The sequence below is a fragment of the Pseudoliparis swirei genome, chromosome 6 (genome assembly GCF_029220125.1).
Source record: "Pseudoliparis swirei isolate HS2019 ecotype Mariana Trench chromosome 6, NWPU_hadal_v1, whole genome shotgun sequence".
NCBI lineage: Eukaryota > Metazoa > Chordata > Actinopteri > Perciformes > Liparidae > Pseudoliparis > Pseudoliparis swirei.
The window spans coordinates 490,148-510,590 of record NC_079393.1 but is presented as its reverse complement, the minus strand read 5'-3'; the positions used below and the strand labels follow the sequence as shown (position 1 = coordinate 510,590).

The following is a 20,443-nucleotide window of genomic DNA, read 5'->3' as shown; positions in this document are numbered from 1 at the left end:
CGCACGCGCGTCCCTCAGGTAAACCGATCACCGATCGACAGCTTTGACACACTAATCGTCCCCTTGCTGAGTTGGAATGAACAGAATCATCGAAACATTGCCTAAAAGAAGGATTTTTTTCATAAAATATATGTATATTCCCAGTGAGTTTATTTAAATAAAATCAATACCTGCCATCTGTTAAAACACGTGACCGAGACATGTTGTTATTATATGTTGTTATTTACTGAAGTGTTGGGAGTTTTTTATTAGAAAATACACATTTAAACTTTCACTGACTTCATTAGCACACTAATGTACTAATTAATATACTTATATACTAAGTACTTCATAATGTACATAATGTACTAATCCACGTCTATATACCTCATGTACTTAGTTAATCTACTAATGCACCTCCATATACCCCACGATGTTCTAATGCACGTCTATATACCCTCATGATGTTCTAATACACGTCTATATACCCTCATGTACTGAGTTAATGTACATAATGTACTACTAATACACGTCTATTTAAGACTCGCCGTTGCCTCTTCTATGCCGCACATATCTACATCTCCAGATCTCGCGATATAACGGAGTTCCCGTTAGCCCCCGCGCACAGCCACCCGATGGAGGATGAGGAAGCTTATGTTGTTGTCGCGTTGACAGTGAAAGAAAAGCTCAACCCGGAAAAACTGCTCGTAGAACCCGCTGTAGCTGACATCCCGACCGAGGTCCACCCTGCGCCCCGTACGGACCCCCGACCCCGCAGCGGACACCATGAGTGGCGGGACCCCGTACCTGGGCAGCAAGATCAGCCTGATCTCCAAAGCCGAGATCCGCTATGAAGGAATCCTGTACACCATCGACACGGAGAACTCCACCGTGGCGCTGGCGAAAGGTGGAGTACCTGGGTGGGGGGACATGGGGACACTAGTACTCATGGGGACACTAGTACTCATGGGGACACTAGTACTCATGGGGACACTAGTACTCATGGAGGGACACTATAGTACTCATGGGGACACTATAGTACTCATGGGGACACTATAGTACTCATGGGGACACTAGTACTCATGGGGACACTAGTACTCATGGAGGGACACTATAGTACTCATGGGGACACTATAGTACTCATGTGGACACTAGTACTCATGGGGACACTATAGTACTCATGGAGGGACACTATAGTACTCATGGGGACACTATAGTACTCATGGAGGTCACTAGTACTCATGGGGACACTAGTACTCATGGGGACACTATAGTACTCATGGAGGTCACTAGTACTCATGGAGGGACACTATAGTACTCATGGAGGTCACTAGTACTCATGTGGACACTAGTACTCATGGAGGGACACTATAGTACTCATGGGGACACTATAGTACTCATGGAGGTCACTAGTACTCATGGGGACACTAGTACTCATGGGGACACTATAGTACTCATGGAGGTCACTAGTACTCATGGAGGGACACTATAGTACTCATGGAGGTCACTAGTACTCATGTGGACACTAGTACTCATGGGGACACTAGTACTCATGGGGACACTAGTACTCATGGGGACACTAGTACTCATGGGGACACTATAGTACTCATGGAGGTCACTAGTACTCATGGAGGGACACTATAGTACCAGGCGGTCACTAGGTCACTTACCATTGCTGGGGACACTAGTACTCATGGGGACACTAGTACTCATGGAGGTCACTAGTACTCATGTGGACACTAGTACTCATGGAGGGACACTATAGTACTCATGGGGACACTATAGTACTCATGGAGGTCACTAGTACTCATGGGGACACTAGTACTCATGGGGACACTAGTACTCATGGGGACACTAGTACTCATGGGGACACTATAGTACTCATGGGGACACTATAGTACTCATGGGGACACTATAGTACTCATGGAGGTCACTAGTACTCATGTGGACACTAGTACTCATGGAGGGACACTATAGTACTCATGGGGACACTATAGTACTCATGGGGACACTATAGTACCATGGGGACACTAGTACTCATGGGGACACTAGTACTCATGGGGACACTAGTACTCATGGGGACACTAGTACTCATGGAGGGACACTATAGTACCATGGGGACACTAGTACTCATGGGGACACTAGTACTCATGGGGACACTAGTACTCATGGGGACACTATAGTACTCATGGAGGTCACTAGTACTCATGGGGACACTAGTACTCATGGGGACACTAGTACTCATGGGGACACTAGTACTCATGGGGACACTAGTACTCATGGGGACACTAGTACTCATGGAGGTCACTAGTACTCATGTGGACACTAGTACTCATGGAGGGACACTAGCACTCATGGGGACACTAGGGCACTCATGGGGACACCAGCACTCATGGGGACACTAGTACTCATGGGGGACACTATAGTACCCATGTGGGGACACTAGTACTCATGGGGACACTAGTACTCATGGGGACACTAGTACCATGGAGGGACACTAGTACCATGGGGACACCTGAGTACTCATGGGGACACTAGCACCATGGGGACACTAGTACTCATGGGGACACTAGTACTCATGGGGACACTAGTACTCATGGGGACACTATAGTACTCATGGGGACACTAGTACTCATGGGGACACTAGTACTCATGGGGACACTAGTACTCATGGGGACACTAGTACTCATGGAGACACTAGTACTCATGGAGACACTAGTACTCATGGAGACACTAGTACTCATGGAGGGACACTAGTACTCATGGGGACACTATAGTACTCATGGGGACACTATAGTACTCATGGGGACACTAGCACTATGGGGACTGTGTACTCATGGGGACACTAGTACTCATGGGGACACTAGTACTCATGGAGACACTAGTACTCATGGAGACACTAGTACTCATGGAGACACTAGTACTCATGGAGGGACACTAGTACTCATGGAGGGACACTAGTACTCATGGGGACACTATAGTACTCATGGAGGGACACTAGTACTCATGGGGACACTATAGTACCATGGAGACACTAGTACTCATGGGGACACTAGTACTCATGGGGACACTATAGTACTCATGGAGGTCACTAGTACTCATGGGGACACTAGTACTCATGGGGACACTAGTACTCATGGGGACACTAGTACTCATGGGGACACTAGTACTCATGGGGACACTATAGTACTCATGGGGACACTAGTACTCATGGAGGGACACTAGTACTCATGGGGACACTAGTACTCATGGGGACACTAGTACTCATGGGGGAGAGCGTATCAGTTTAATAATGGCGTGCGTTCCGGCCCGCAGTGCGCTCCTTCGGCACCGAGGACCGGCCCACCGACCGGCCCATTCCCCCCCGAGACGACACCTTCGAGTACATCATCTTCAGAGGCAGCGACATCAAGGACCTGACGGTGTGCGAGCCCCCCAAGCCGCCCTGCTCGCACCCCCAGGACCCGCCATCAGGCAGGTAGGCTCCGCCCAAAAGGCTCCGCCCCCAACGGAGCAGAGTCTGGTGTCTTCACGGTGTGACGCTGACCTTTGCCCCCTCAGTCCTCCATGAGCTCCAGCTCCTCGTCCTCAGCCGCCCCCACACCCTTCCAGTCCGCCCGGCTCTACGGACTCTTCAACCGGGCTCGGTTCCGCCTACAACCAGTTCAGCACCAGCCCCTGGTGTCGCCTCAGTTTGGACCCGCTGGTGTTGGTGAGTTCTGCGGGGTTCAGGGTCTGGTCTGCATGAGGGGCGGAGTCAAAGCTCTGTGTGTGTGAACAATGAGACCACTAGCAAGGCTCTGGTTCCCCATCCAGGACGCAGCAGCCCCAGCCTGGACCCTCTAAGGAAGAGCCCGCCCTGGAGCAGGTGGTCCAGACTGCCCCAGCACCGCCCCACTGCCCCGGCCCCGGCCTGGGGCGAGGAGCCCCCCGGCCCACGGCGCCCATTGCCGGCGGTCAGAAGGTCCAGCACCAGGACGGCGTTGACACGAGGGGGGAGCCGGTCAGGGCGGGGCGCAGCAGCCACGCCTGGTCCGCCCCCCGGACCATCTCGTCCTCGCACATCACCGCAGACAGGACTCCCTCTGCAGGACTCGCCCACCCGATTTTCAGCCACCCAGGTGACCTAGTGGTTCCTCGTGGTGACCTAGTGGTTCCTCGTGGTGACCTAGTGGTTCCTCTTGGTGACCTAGTGGTTCCTCCTGGTGACCTAGTGGTTCCTCCTGGTGACCTAGTGGTTCCTCTTGGTGACCTAGTGGTTCCTCTTGGTGACCTAGTGGTTCCTCCTGGTGACCTAGTGGTTCCTCCTGGTGACCTAGTGGTTCCTCCTGGTGACCTAGTGGTTCCTCCTGGTGACCTAGTGGTTCCTCCCAGACCTAGGTTCCTCTTGGTGACCTAGTGGTTCCTCCTGGTGACCTAGTGGTTCCTCTTGGTGACCTAGTGGTTCCTCTTGGTGACCTAGTGGTTCCTCCTGGTGACCTAGTGGTTCCTCCTGGTGACCTAGTGGTTCCTCCTGGTGACCTAGTGGTTCCTCTGGTGACCTAGTGGTTCCTCCTGGTGACCTAGTGGTTCCTCCTGGTGACCTAGTGGTTCCTCTTGGTGACCTAGTGGTTCCTCCTGGTAACCTAGTGGTTCCTCTTGGTGACCTAGTGGTTCCTCTTGGTGACCTAGTGGTTCCTCCTGGTGACCTAGTGGTTCCTCGTGGTGACCTAGTGGTTCCTCGTGGTGACCTAGTGGTTCCTCTTGGTGACCTAGTGGTTCCTCTTGGTGACCTAGTGGTTCCTCCTGGTGACCTAGTGGTTCCTCTTGGTGACCTAGTGGTTCCTCTTGGTGACCTAGTGGTTCCTCCTGGTGACCTAGTGGTTCCTCCTGGTGACCTAGTGGTTCCTCTTGGTGACCTAGTGGTTCCTCTTGGTGACCTAGTGGTTCCTCTTGGTGACCTAGTGGTTCCTCGTGGTGACCTAGTGGTTCCTCGTGGTGACCTAGTGGTTCCTCCTGGTGACCTAGTGGTTCCTCTTGGTGACCTAGTGGTTCCTCTTGGTGACCTAGTGGTTCCTCCTGGTGACCTAGTGGTTCCTCCTGGTGACCTAGTGGTTCCTCGTGGTGACCTAGTGGTTCCTCCTGGTGACCTAGTGGTTCCTCGTGGTGACCTAGTGGTTCCTCTTGGTGACCTAGTGGTTCCTCTTGGTGACCTAGTGGTTCCTCTTGGTGACCTAGTGGTTCCTCGTGGTGACCTAGTGGTTCCTCTTGGTGACCTAGTGGTTCCTCGTGGTGACCTAGTGGTTCCTCGTGGTGACCTAGTGGTTCCTCTTGGTGACCTAGTGGTTCCTCGTGGTGACCTAGTGGTTCCTCTTGGTGACCTAGTGGTTCCTCGTGGTGACCTAGTGGTTCCTCTTGGTGACCTAGTGGTTCCTCTTGGTGACCTAGTGGTTCCTCTTGGTGACCTAGTGGTTCCTCTTGGTGACCTAGTGGTTCCTCGTGGTGACCTAGTGGTTCCTCGTGGTGACCTAGTGGTTCCTCTTGGTGACCTAGTGGTTCCTCCTGGTGACCTAGTGGTTCCTCCTGGTGACCTAGTGGTTCCTCTTGGTGACCTAGTGGTTCGTCCTGGTGACCTAGTGGTTCCTCCTGGTGACCTAGTGGTTCCTCCTGGTGACCTAGTGGTTCGTCTTGGTGACCTAGTGGTTCCTCTTGGTGACCTAGTGGTTTCTCGTGGTGACCTAGTGGTTCCTCGTGGTGACCTAGTGGTTCCTCTTGGTGACCTAGTGGTTCCTCCTGGTGACCTAGTGGTTCCTCTTGGTGACCTAGTGGTTCCTCTTGGTGACCTAGTGGTTCCTCTTGGTGACCTAGTGGTTCCTCCTGGTGACCTAGTGGTTCCTCCTGGTGACCTAGTGGTTCCTCTTGGTGACCTAGTGGTTCCTCCTGGTGACCTAGTGGTTACTCGTGGTTGTTTCAGGGAGCAGGGACCTCATGGTGGACTAGACGTGAGCTTTGGTTCTGCCTTAATGTTTCCTCTGCTCTGTAGTGTCTGCCGAGCTCGCCAACCGCGGTCGGGGCGGTCACCACCGAGGACGCTTCAACGTCCGCCGAGACGGACCCATGAAGTTTGAGAAGGACTTTGACTTTGAGAGCGCAATGCCCAGTTCAACAAGGAGGACATCGACCGAGTTCCAGAGCAAGCTGAAGCTGAAAGGCACCGGAATGAAGGGCGGGCATCGAACCCACGGCTCGGTCCCTGATGCACATTATTGATCATTGTCCTGACCTTCATTTGTCGGCGAGTCCCGTGTGATCCTAAGTGGTCCTCTGGTCCAGATGAGAAGACGCTGAACGGAGAGGAGCCGGCCGAGTCCGGACTGACCCCGCCAGCGAGGGCCCGGCACCGGAGGAGGCCGACGGCCGAGCCCCACGGTGTACTACGACAAGTCCAAGTCCTTCGACAACATCTCCTGTGACGACACAAGGTACCCGCCTGTTCGTCCGTCTGTCTGCATGCCCGTCTGTCTGCATGCCCGCTCGTCTGTTCGCCCGTCTGTCTGCATACCCGCTCGTCTGCATGCCCGTCTGTCTGCATGCCCGCCTGTCTGCATACCCGTCTGTCTGCATGCCCGCCTGTCTGTTCGCCCGCCTGTCTGTCTGCCCGCCTGTCTGCATACCCGCCTCGTCTGTCTGCCCGCCTGTCTGCATGCCCGTCTGTCTGTCTGCCTGTCTGCCTGCATGCCCGCCTGTCTGTTCGCCCGTCTGTCTGCATGCCCGTCTGTCTGCTCCGCCGCCTGTTCGCATACCCGCTCGTCTGTCTGTCTGTCTGCATACCCGCCTGTCTGCCTGTCTGTCTGCCTGTCTGCATGCCCGTTCGCCTCGTCTGCATGCCCGCCTGTCTGCATGCCCGCCTGTCTGCATGCCCGCCTGCCTGTGTGCATGCTCGTCTGTCTGCATGCCCGCCTGCATGCCCGCCTGCCTGTTCGCATGGTTTGTCTGCATGCCCGCCTGTCTGCATGCCCGTCTGCCTGTGTGCATGCCCGCCTGTCTGCATGCCTGTCTGCCTGTGTGCATGCCCGTCTGTCTGCATGCCTGTTCGCCTGTCTGCATGCCCGCCTGTCTGCATGCCCGCCTGCCTGTGTGCATGCCCGCCTGTCTGCATACCCGCCTGTGTGTCTTACTTTGTTGTCTTCTGTCGCCAGGAAAGCTAATGAGAAGTCTGGAGTCTCCGGGTTCCCCAGGTGAGTGGTCCTGGTGGTCTTCATGTCCTCTTCACCTCCTCACGCCCTCTTCACCCCTTCACCTCCTCTTCACCTCCTGCAGGGAGCGGAGGCAGACCTGGGCGGAGGAGAGGAGGATGAACGCGAGACGCCCGCCTCCCTCTCCGGCGAGGTCGAGGAGGTTACCGCGGCGAGGAGGCGCGGGCTTCAGAGGTCGCGGCCGCCGGGCGAGCCGAGGTTTCGGCCGCCGAGGGAGGCGGCTTCAGAGGAGGTTACTGGGCACCAGGCCGGCGCGAGTTCGCTGACCTATCGGCATACAGGGTGAGCACCAGTCACATGGCTGGGGTCTTAGGGCAGGCACCCCGGGAGGTCCGGGGTCCGCCTCCGCCTCGGGGTCTGTCTCGTGGTCTCCGCCTCGGGGTCTGTCTCGGGTCTCCGTGGTCTCGCTTGACCTCAGCGTGTGTCTCTCGTTGCAGAAGGACAACAAGGTGTCGGCGTAGTCTGGACCAGAGGACGCGGTCCAGAGGGTCTTCTGGACCCGGTCTCCTTGTATATTCGTCACCAGCACTGAGGCGACGCCCCCTGGTGGAAGGAAACCACGGCGCAGTTCTAAAGTCCACTTGTCTCAATAATGTATAAATGTCATATTCTTTATTTCTGACTCGTCTGCTGATCCTGGATCTGATTTACGTCCCTCTGCCGGCTCCAGTTGGCTCTGTTCACCTTCACCTCGCTGCTCCTCTTCATCAGCTTCCTCCTCATGTTTATTCACCAGGGCCTGCTTCTTAAAGGGCCAGTAGCGATGTTCTCGTCAGAATACATTTCCTCCTCTTCACCAAGCGGTAGTCTTCAACACACCAGACTCCACGAAGCAGCGCTACTGTCTCTTTAAGGCCTCCGGACTGCACACAGGTGGACTCTGGTCTTGTGGTGGTCTGACTCCCAGTCCAGCTCGAGGAGGGTCGGTAGCGGTCTGTAGTTTCCTCTCGTGGGTCCCAGGTGCTTCACGGTTCTCCAGTGACTGATCTGAAGTATGGCAGGTGAAACACGCCTCAAGTCAAACAGACCATTGTATTTCTTTCCTTGTTTGCATCAACTGTCAAAGGGCAATTATTAAACATGTTCTCTTTAAGCAGCGAGTCGTGTGTTTCCTGCTCGCCGTCAGCAACATGAAACTCTCTGTGATTAATGTCACTGCTGGTGGAACACAGACCTGGAAGGATGGACGAGCGGCTTATGAAGGGGGTTGTTTCTAGAATAACTGTTCCACATGTCCTTACACCTTAGTCCACATGTCCTTACACCTTAGTCCACATGTCCTTACACCTTAGTCCACATGTCCTTACACCTTAGTCCACATGTCCTTACACTTTTAGTCCACATGTTGTTACACCTTAGTCCACATGTCCTTACACCTTAGTCCACATGTCCTTACACGTTAGTTCACATGTCGTTACACCTTAGTCCACATGTCCTTACACCTTAGTCCACATGTCCTTACACCTTAGTCCACATGTCCTTACACCTTAGTCCACATGTCCTTACACCTTAGTCCACATGTCGTTACACCTTAGTCCACATGTCCTTACACGTTAGTCCACATGTTACACCTTAGTCCACATGTTGTTACACGTTAGTCCACATGTCCTTACACGTTAGTCCACATGTTACACCTTAGTCCACATGTCGTTACACCTTAGTCCACATGTCCTTACACGTTAGTCCACATGTCGTTACACCTTAGTCCACATGTCCTTACACGTTAGTCCACATGTCGTTACACCATAGTCCACATGTCCTCACACGTTAGTCCACATGTCGTTACACCATAGTCCATATGTCGTGACACCTTAGTCCACATGTTACACCTAGTCCACATGTCTCACACCTTAGTCCACATGTCCTTACACGTTAGTCCACATGTTACACCTTAGTCCACATGTCCTTACACGTTAGTCCACATGTCGTTACACCTTAAGCCACATGTCCTTACACGTTAGTCCACATGTCGTTACACCATAGTCCACATGTCGTGACACCTTAGTCCACATGTTGTTACACCCTAGTCCACATGTCCTTACACCTTAGTCCACATGTCGTTACACCTTAGTCCACATGTCCTTACACGTTAGTCCACATGTCGTTACACCATAGTCCACATGTTGTGACACTTTAGTCCACATGTTGTTACACCTTAGTCCACATGTCGTTACACCTTAGTCCACATGTCCATACACCTTAGTCCACATATTGTTACACCTTAGTCCACATGTCGTTACACCGTAGTCCACATGTCGTTACACCTTAGTCCAGACGTTGTTGCACCCTAGTCCACATGTCCTTACACCTTAGTCCACATGTCGTTACACTTTAGTCCAGATGTCGTTACACCTTAGTCCAGATTATTATATTTTTTTGTGGTCCGAGAAGAGGGAAATTGCCTGTTTCCAGTCGTTATGCTAAGCTAGCTGCCCCCCCCCCCCCTTCTAGAATAAATGTTGTGGCAGCTGTAGCTCAGGGGGTTGTCCTGCAACCCCAAGGTTGTCTGTTCGATCCCCGCTCTCCCCATTAGTTGCAAGTCGAAGTGTCCTTGAGCAAGGCACTGAACCCCCAGTTGCTTCCCGGGCGCATCACTGCAGCCCACTGCTCCTTAATAACTAAGGATGGGTTAAATGCAGAGAACTAATTTCCCCTTGGGGATTAATAAAGTATATATCTTATCTTAAATAAAATAATTGCACTAAAGTGTTTTCAAAAGTTGAGTGTTAGTGGCACTGATCTCCCTCCATACTCATACCGCCTCATGGTGTATCTCCCATAACAGCCACAGGTCCGTATGAGTGGCACTGATCTCCCTCCATACTGGCGGAGATCAGCCCAGAGGGGCGGGGCCACGCCTCATTGGTGCAGGCGGGTCTAGCCCCGCCCTCCGTCCTGTCAGTGTGCAGCTGCACGTCTCCTCACCACACAGACCCAGTCCACCACCTCCGAGGGAGAACCAGCAGCAGAACCAGCAGAACCAGCAGAACCAGCAGCATGGCGCTCACCAGCGACCCGAACTACAAGAAGCTGGATCAGTGGTTCAAAGCGAACCGGGGGAGCCTCAACATGAGGAACCTGTTCGAGTCCGACCCGGACCGCTTCAACACGTTCAGGTGGGACAGGAGGCTGGGGGGTGATGATGAAGGTGATGAAGGTCCTCTCAGTAAATCAGGGTTAGGTTAGCCCACAACTTTACATCGAGTCTGGCTTGTTCCATATAAACGGCTCAGATTGAGTTACAAGGTCATCGTTTCATTCCGGAAGTCCTCCGCTGAAGCTTCCGGTCGTGTCCTGACGACCACACCAGCCTCGACAGGTCAGCTAGCGCGTATTAGCCGCCATGCTATCAGCCTGACGTCTCTCTGTCTGAACTTCCGGGTGGTTAATCAACTCGCGGTGACGTCATGTTGGTTTGTGTTTATGTGATAAACGATGATCCGGGTCACTGAGTCCGTCACGTGGCCACCGGACGTGAGAGGGGGCTGTGTCCGATGATTGACACAATCAGCCGTTCTGCAACGTGTGTGTGTGTGTGTGTGTGTGTGTGTGTGTGTGTGTGTGTGTGTGTGTGTGTGTGTGTGTGTGTGTGTGTGTGTGTGTGTGTGTGTGTGTGTGTGTGTGTGTGTGTGTGCAGCATCACTCTCCAGACAGATGATGGAGAGATCCTGCTCGACTACTCCAAGAATCTCATCAACCAGGAAGTGATGTCCATGCTGGTCGCCATGGTAACGTACCTTCATATTTGGTAGTAACTGGTTTCCAGCAGGAAGCTTTCACCACTGTGTGTGACGTTGTGTAACTGTGTGTGTGTGTGTGAGACATTGTGTAACTGTGTGTGTGTGAGAGACATTGTGTAACTGTGTGTGTGACATTGTGTAACTGTGTGTGTGTGAGAGACATTGTGTGTAACTGTGTGTGAGACATTGTGTGACATTGTGTAACTGTGTGTGAGACAGTGTGTAACTGTGTGTGTGTGTGAGAGACATTATGTGTAACTGTGTGTGTGACATTGTGTAACTGTGTGTGTGAGACAGTGTGTAACTGTGTGTGTGTGTGTGAGAGACATTGTGTGTAACTGTGTGTGACATTGTGTGTGTGTGTGAGACATTGTGTAACTGTGTGTGACATTGTGTAACTGTGTGTGAGACATTGTGTAACTGTGTCTGTGACATTGTGTAACTGTGTGTGTGTGTGTGAGACAGTGTGTAACTGTGTGTGTGTGTGACAGTGTGTAACTGTGTGTGTGTGATAGGTTTTTTCCTCTCTATATCATGTAAAATATTCACGGTCAAGGAGGTGAGAAATGAATCACAGACAACGTAGTATCTTTGAAAGCTTTGATCAAAGGGGAAGCTCAGACGCACGTGCTTCGAGCACGACGACCTCCAAAGCATTCCGCCGAGCACCCCTTTGGTCCAGCCTTTTATTGAAAGCTTTACACACACACACACAACACCAGATGGACAAGTGGAACTGAGGACATGTTGACATATTCCTTCCGTCTGGTTTATTATCACTTGCTTATCCGACTCCCCAGACACATAACACCACCTTCGGGTGGGAACGCGGAGTTCGGGAAGCTCCTCTGATTGTTTAGTTTAAGATATGGTAAGCAATAACATAACATAACTTTATATCTCTGTCAGTTCCCTCCTGTTTATGCTATTGCTTATTATTTAAACTTGGTCAATAAGGGCACTCATTTGATTTGTCTAATTTCTAAGCAGCATGTGATTTACGTATTTGGGTTAAGCAGTCCAAGCAGAATCATGATTATTCTTTTTCTTACACATAATTTGTTAGTAACACCACACCAATCTCTTTGGGAATTAAACTTTTAGTCAGCAGCTTCACATCAATAATTGTCCGCTCCTTGTGAGGAGTTTTACACAATTATGTCATCCAAGCATAAACCAAAAGTTTACATTATATTTTCTTAAACGGGAGCATTGACAGGTCTTCCCATGTCATCATACATATGAATATACGCTGTCGCTTCAATGGGCTCCATCCGTGAGGTGAGTCCAGACACCGATGTTAGGGTATTGATTGCTCTGATTGTTATCACCGAATAGACGGGATCACACAACTCAGGACACAGATGACGGTCAACAATCCCACCTAACATCGCCCCTGCTTTTATAAGGACTTGCCTCCATGAGCCGTTAAACAGCCACTCATACCAGCTTTCATATGGCCTGGCTTTGTGGTCGGCCGCCATTGCTCGCTGCAACTGATATAGGCGGCCGAAAAGGCCGGGTCATGTTCTGGGAGTGGACATCATCAGTAATATACGTACAGCAGGATGTGTTCAGAAGGACACATGTTCCTCCTGTGGCTGCGGTAAGTAAATCAAGGGCCATTCGATTCTGCATCACCATGGACTGTGTTGCATGTGTGTCCATTCTTTCTCTTGTGACAGCAGCGGGTTGGTACCAGCTGCGTCCCTTCTTCCTCGGGACCTCTGGAAACCCTCTTTGCGGCGCCCTGTAACAGAAAACACAACCAGAACGCGCTTATCGCCATGGCCATGGCCGCTAAGACTCCGATAATGCAGGGTCCACATTTCTCTGCACTTAACTCTGAGTCTGAGGGTCTTCTTTCCGCTCCTTCTCCCTTGCTCCTCTCGCTTGAGTTCCTCGACCTCTCGCCCATCACCCGAGCCGACACCTAAGAGCAGGGATCGTTGGTTTCTTCACTGACGCTGAGATGGCTGTCTTTAAGCGGACAGCCCTTTGAAGTCAGTCTTCCTCTGCTCGTGGTCGCCCGGGATCAGGGCACTGGTCCGGGATTTCTGTAGGAACAGTTTGCAATGGGAAAGATGTATCCAAGTGGTCCTCTCGGCTATCTTTACAGCGGTTGCAGTCGCCAGAAGGACTTGGAATGGTCCCTCCCAGCGAGCGCCGCTCCACGCCTTTTTCTTGATGACGGATGAAGACCCAGTCGCCGACCTGTACAGACATAATGGGGAGACAGGTGAATCTGGCAAGACATTTGCTTCCTGACTCCTCTCCCATCATGGTCTTCTTCATGTACTCCACTATTGTTTCTTTCTCACCCACTTGCTCTAAATCTGGGTGAGTTAGTGGTAGGCGGTAGGGTCGTCTATGAATGATTTCAAATGGTGTAAGGCCCGCTTGGGTCGGAACGATATGCATGTATGTTTTCACAATGTCTATGCACTCCAGCCAAGGTTTTCCTGTTTCAGTCATGCATTTCTTCAGTTTGCTTTTTATGGTGCCGTTGGTTCGCTTCTACCAATCCGCACTCTGTGGGTGGTATGCACAATGATTTTTAGTTCAATGTCCATAATGACGCTAGTTTTGTTACTACCGCGTTTACAAAGTGTGAGCCATTGTCACTGTAAATGCGTCTTGGAATGCCATGAGTGGGCAGAATGTATTTGCATATGGCTTTCACCACTGCTTCAGCATCTGCTTTCGTTGTTGGTGCAATTTCTACCCATTTGGAAAATGCATCCACCATTACTAAACAGTATTTGTAATGACCGCATGCGTGAGTTCGATGAAATCCATGTGCATTACCTGAATGGGTATTCAGGAGCGGAACCTGCCTCGCTCGGCTAAGGTTTCCTTGAGGTTGTGCTTGATGCATGTTACATGCTTTACAAAAAGTTTTAAGTAGTTTTGGATATTTATTGTATAGAAGTATTGTTCTATCATAGATACCATCCTCCTGTTGAGACATGGCATCGCTTATGACTCAAAATAGCCACGGCCTTAAATAGACTTCTTGGTAGGATCGGTTTCCCTTCTATACAAAGCATCTTGTTTTCCTCCGTGGCCCCCCTTGTTTCCCATGTGGCCTTTTCTTGTGTTGTTGCATTCGCTAGGCCTCTCGTAGGATCTCAATGTCTATTGGACTTGACGGTGTTGTTCGTACTGCGTGTACCTGTGGTGTTTTAGCCGCTCGTTTTGCTTCTTCATCAGCTTTAGCATTGCCTTTTGTTATTTCATCTATGCCTGTCTGATGTGCTCGGCATTTTACTACAGCTAATTCTTTAGGTAAAGTTATAGCTGCTAGTAAACCCGTTAACAAAAGTGCATGAACCACTGGACGCCCAGTAGATGTCACCATTCCCCTTTTTTCCCACATTTTAGCAAATATGAACAATGTTGAGTGTGCATATTGGCTGTCGGTGTAAATAGTCAGTTTTAGGCCTGACCCTGCTTTGCTGCTTCAGTCAGCGCAACTAATTCTGCTGCTTGGGCGGAGTATGTGGAGGAAGGGCCTGCACTTTATTACTTCCTCCCTGACTCACTACCGCATACCCAACTTGGTTTTTTCCACATGGATCCTTCTGGGCTGACCCATCCATACCACACCTCTTCGGTAGTGCGATATCCTTCAGGTCAACTCTCGGCAACGTGATAGTATCAGCAATCTCACACAGTCATGTGGTGTGCCATCTGTTGGGAACAAACGATGCTGATTAATGGTGATACATCTTTGGATGATTATGTGACCTTGGCCTAGTAACACCGCTGTGTAATGCAATTGTCTCGCTGGTGACAGGAATGTTAGTTTTGCTTGCAGCAATAAGGCACTCACTGCATGAGTAACCATCAATATGGTGGGATGAAACAAAATGATATCTGCCGTTTGTTCCACGGCCATTGCAGCTGCTGCAATGGATTGGACATATTCCGGCATGGCTGAGCAACTGTATCCAAGCGTTTCGAATGAAACGCAACAGGTCTCATTTTACCTCCAGCTGGTTGCAGCAAAACTGATGTCATAAAGCCTCTTTTGCAGTCCACTGCCAAAGTGAACTCCTTATTATAGTTAGGTGAGCTAGAACTGTGCTACCGTAAAGTAGTTGTTTTGTTTTGTCAAAAGCTTCATTAGCTTCACAGGTCCATGTTAGTCTGTCGCTTAGAGTTTAGTGGCTTGTCATACACTAATGTTAACAGGGCGCAGTTTCTTTAGCATACTCTGGTATGAACGCACGGCAATAATTACACAGCCCAAGAAAAGACAACATTTGTTTCTTTTGTTTCTGGTTTCGGGGCATTTAATATTGCTTTCTTTCTGTCATTAGTAACGCTGTTTTCCTTCTCCACTGATTGCATGGCCTAAATAAGTTACTTCTGCTTTTGCTGCCTGTAACTTGTCCTTGTTGACCTTGCACCCTATTTTCCTAAAATGGAGAAGTAGCGCTCTGTCCTGTTCACATGCTTCGAGATATGGAGGCCAACAAAATGTCGCCCACATATGTGATTATCTGGCTATCATTAGGCAGATTTGCTGCTGACACGACTTTTTGAATTTCCGCTGAGAATATTGCGGGACTTTCAGCATATCCCTGAGGTAATCGTGTGTAGGTGTACCTCTTTCCTTCATATGTGAATGCAAACCAATATTGACTGTCTTCGTGTACAGGAATAGAAAGGAAGGCGCTGCTTAAATCTACCACTGAAAACAATTTTTGTCTGCTTCTATCTGGTTCAGAATGGTATGTGGATCAGGGACCACTGGAGCTCTGATGATTACAGCAGCATTCACAGGTCTGAGATCCTGTATCATTCGCCAGTCTTTACCATTCGCCTTTTTCACTGGAAAGATAGCTGTATTACAGGGAGAGCTTGGACATTCTTTCAAAACTCCTGCTTTAGTAATTCCTGGATTACGGGAGCATGCCCTTTTGCATCGGGTTTTAATTGATACTGTCTAACACATGGTCTGAAATCACTTTTTGGTGTCAACACAACTGGCTCGGCTGTTGTTATTAAACCCACATCGGCTGGTCCTTTAGTCCACAAAGTGGATGGTATGTTCTGGAGGAATTTTGGCATTGATTCCTCCAGTGTCATTACATTATCTCATGTGTCGTCTATTTTTGTTCTCTTATCTTTGGTTCAGCTCGTACAGTGATTTTGAGGTGTACTTGAAACCCAGTGGAACCGCTGGTTTCATTGCATGTCATCAGATGACGGAGTGGGATGCCAATCGGTTACCATGGTTGCGCGTTTAGCTCGGGGCCCCATATCTTTCCATTCGGAGTTTTTGGCTTTTTTAATGGAAACATGAGGAACGCAGTTTTGGACCTGGAACAATGGTCTGTCTGTGTTTTCCAATTCACATTGTAGCCACACATTTCCCGGAATGTCCTTCAGTAGATAGGAGGCCATAATCTTTACAAGGTCATGGGCCAAAAACGCCTGTACGTACTGTAGATCATTTTCTCCCTCCACCCTCATAGTTAAATGCAATTTCTGTCTGTGATCGGTATGAGGGCTGTTTGTTTCTCCGAATCGGTTTTTAAGCCATGTGTCTACGTCTTTGTTTACCTCGTAGGAGAAGTATATGGTCTCACTCATCTGGGCATTGTACACTCCCTCGGAGTCTTCGTCTGACAATGCTTTTGCGACCATTCCTCCTCGCACCGGAGTCACGATATTTTAGGACAACATGGCGTCTCTTCCTAATAGTGGTACTGGACATTGAGGATCACTATGACAGGAATTTTACAGTTTCGTCCGTCTCGGGTCTGTCATACTTATGTTTTTGTCACCTTGTGACGAGCTATTTTACCATTGGCACATTTTATCATAATGGTCTCTTCGTAAATGTAGTGTCCGGGGCACTTGGGTCAGTACCGTTTACATGCTCCAGTGTCACATAAAACTCCACTGTTTTCCCGTTACACTCAGTCTTTCTGTACGGTTTTGTTGTTTATGCGCTTAACATACCCCGTGCACCACAAAAGTCTAACGTTACTTCATCTTTTGTTTGTTAGTCTCCTCGTAGTCAGTCTCGTTCTCTACGAGGGTGCTGGGGCTGCTCTGTGGTTGTCATTGGGGACGCTTCCACCCCACTTAGGGTTGGGGCATTCACGTGACCAATGTCCAACCTCCAGGCCCAACATTCTTCCTCATTTCGCCCTCTACCCTCCTCGAGTCTGTCCACGGCCTCTTCCTCGGCCTCCCGGTACCCTCCCTTGTGGTTTCCTCCCTGGTATGCAGTCAGTCCAAAATCCCCTCTCGAACGTAGACCTCTGGTCCTTTGTTCATTTTCAGTTTAATGAGGTTTTCTGCGTGACGGCATTTGACATAATTGTGTCCATGTTAGCTGTTTCAAGTGACGCAGTGTTTTCTAATCCAGTGCTCTATAGGTTTCTGGATACCACGGAGGATGCCGTGTTTCAATGATTGTTGGTAGGTGTTCCTCCCATCCTCGTGAGGGATCCCACTGCTTGCCCTGTGTTCCTCTTCAGAACGTGAATTGGAACTCGGAGACTGACTCTCCAGGTCCCTGTTTACATGCAGCTAATCTGCTGTGGGATGCTGATTGTTGGAACAGTGGGCGAGCTCTTGTCATAACGGCCTCTACCTGGTCTCTGTAACGCCCGACCATTGGACGTTCAATGGGTGGACAAAGGTGCTCCTTCGTCCACTATTCCTGTATAATCCCCTGCATTTCACCCATCGTAGTACGAACATTTTCTGCATAACTTTCTCCATCTCCTTGCCGTTCAATTTGTAGGATTCGGCCAGCATGAACAAATCTACTACGAACTGATCAAAGTTTTTCTGTGGTGGAGTAACTCCTTCACATGCATTGGTACATTCGGCCTCCATCCATGGTCGAACACATACGCGGGTGTTTCCGCATCATGTGGATTAGAGACTTGTAACATTGGAAATGCGTTTGCTTTCTTGGTATGTCGGTGGACGGTTACGTAGGCGTGTGGAAATCGGTGGGGGCTTTGGGTCCTGGAGCTCTTTTAATTTTGGATATAACGGTGTGGTGACGCGGTCGTATGCTGGAGGTGATACGTCCTCACCGTCATCCGCTCGCTCTGTGGCTCCTCTCCGGAGCTGGACGCTGTTGCTACGGGGTGTTGGTGAACTGCTTTACGTTGGTCTCGTCCAACTCGGTTTTTGTGTACAGGGCTTGTGAACTATTTTTCTCGTGATTTCTACGGGCCTTAATTTTTTCTTTTTCGTGAGCTTGTGCCCTCTCTTTTGCTGCTCGGAACCACTGTTCTGCTTGTTTTAGTTCGTGATGTTTTGATTCGCTGAGTCTAGGTATTTTGTTTTCTATGGCGATGGTTTTTAGAGTCTTACAGATTGTTTCTATCTCAAAAACATTTAGTTCGCCGGAAAAGCCGTATTTTGTTGTCCATTTTCTCAGATATTTCACACTATCTGAGTCCTGTTTGAACATAAACAATGCGTCGCCTGAAAATTCGCCTTCAGGCTTTCCGTGAGAATTACCCATTGTTTATGGTGTGATCGTATAGTATTAGTACATTTCCTCGTTTCCTTACCCAAACTTGCCAATCTGTGGTTGTCTAATTGAACAGGTCGGGCGACGCTGATTCAATAGAGTCACAGCATTCATTCACAAACAAATACAAACAAACAAAGCTAAACAAACACATATAACCTCCCACGAAATATGTATTAGTTCACAACACTTATTTTTCCGACGCGTAGTCAACCTTTATTTCTCGCAAAAAGGGCAAAACCTTATTTTTTCCGACACGTAGTCAACCTTTATTTCTCGCAAAAAGGGCAAAACCTTATTTTTTCCGACACGTAGTCAACCTTTATTTCTACTAAAGGCAAAACTGCGCCGTACGTAGTCAACCTTTGTTTCCTGTGAAAAATGGCCTGTTTTTACGGCTGCGTAATCAACCTTTATTTTTCGCAAAAGGGCAAAACCATACGTGCTTTGTCTGGGTCAGTCTCCTCGGTCTTCGATCCGCCGATCCCGTCAATCCACGACTGGATCTCCTCTCTGCAGAAATTATTATCCACTGCTGAGCGGTCTCTTAATCCGATGATCAGTCGGGCCTTGCACAGGTGTCAGTGGCTCCGCAGGAAAAGAAAAATCCAGCCCGATGGGTATGTTGGGATCCGGGTCACGACCAAGTTATGATAGGTTTTCCTCTCTATATCATGTAAAATATTCACGGTCAAGGAGGTGAGAAATGAATCACAGACAACGTAGTATCTTTGAAAGCTTTGATCAAAGGGGAAGCTCAGGCCTTGCGTGCTTCGAGCACGACGACCTCCAAGACATTCCGCCGAGCACCCCTTTGGTCCAGCCTTTTATTGAAAGCTTTACACACACACACACACAACACCAGATGGATAAGTGGAACTGAGGACATGTTGACATATTCCTTCCGTCTGGTTTATTATCACTTCCTTATCCGACTCCCCAGACACATAACACCACCTTCGGGTGGGAACGCGGAGTTCGGGAAGCTCCTCTGATTGTTTAGTTTAAGATATGGTAAGCAATAACATAACATAACTTTATATCTCTGTCAGTGTGTGAGAGACATTGTGTGACTGTGTGTGTGTGACAGTGTGTAACTGTGTGTGAGAGACATTGTGTGTGAGACAGTGTGTAACTGTGTGTAACTGTGTGTGAGACAGTGTGTAACTGTGTGTGTGAGAGTCATTGTGTGTGAGACAGTGTGTAACTGTGTGTGTGACAGTGTGTAACTGTGTGTGTGAGAGACATTGTGTGTGTGACAGTGTGTAACTGTGTGTGTGAGACAGTGTGTAACTGTGTGTGTGAGACAGTGTGTAACTGTGTGTGAGACAGTGTGTAACTGTGTGTGTGTGTGTGACAGTGTGTAACTGTGTGTGAGACATGTGTGAGACGTGTGTAACTGTGTGTGTGTGTGAGAGACATTGTGTGTGAGACAGTGTGTAACTGTGTGTGAGACAGTGTGTAACTGTGTGTGTGAGACAGTGTGTAACTGTGTGTGTGTGTGTGACAGTGTGTAACTGTGTGTGTGTGTGTGTGACAGTGTGTAACTGTGTGTGTGTGAGAGACATTGTGTGTGAGACAGTGTGTAACTGTGTGTGAGACAGTGTGTAACTGTGTGTGTGAGACAGTGTGTGTGTGAGAGACATTGTGTGTGTGACAGAGCATGTAACTGCTGTGTACTGTGACATTGTGTAACTGCGTGTGTGAGTCAGTGTGTAACTGTGTGTGTGTGAGACAGTGTGTGTGTCAGTGTGTGAGACAGTGTGTAACTGTGTGTGTGTGTGACAGTGTGTAACTGTGTGTGTGAGTGATACAGTGTGTAACTGTGTGTGTGTGTGAGACATTGTGTAACTGTGACAGTGTAATTGTGTAACTGTGGTGTGCCTGACAGTGTGTAACTGTGTGTGTGAGAGACATTGTGTGAGACAGTGTGTAACTGTGTGTGTGTGAGAGACATTGTGTAACTGTGTCTG

The 20,443-nt window shown here is 49.6% G+C and overlaps 1 pseudogene; it reads left to right on the top strand.

Annotated features, from left to right (window-relative positions):
• Positions 1–724: 724 nt before the first annotated feature.
• Positions 725–8,307, top strand: LOC130194897 (protein LSM14 homolog A-like; annotated as a pseudogene).
• The last annotated feature ends 12,136 nt before the right edge of the window (positions 8,308–20,443 follow it).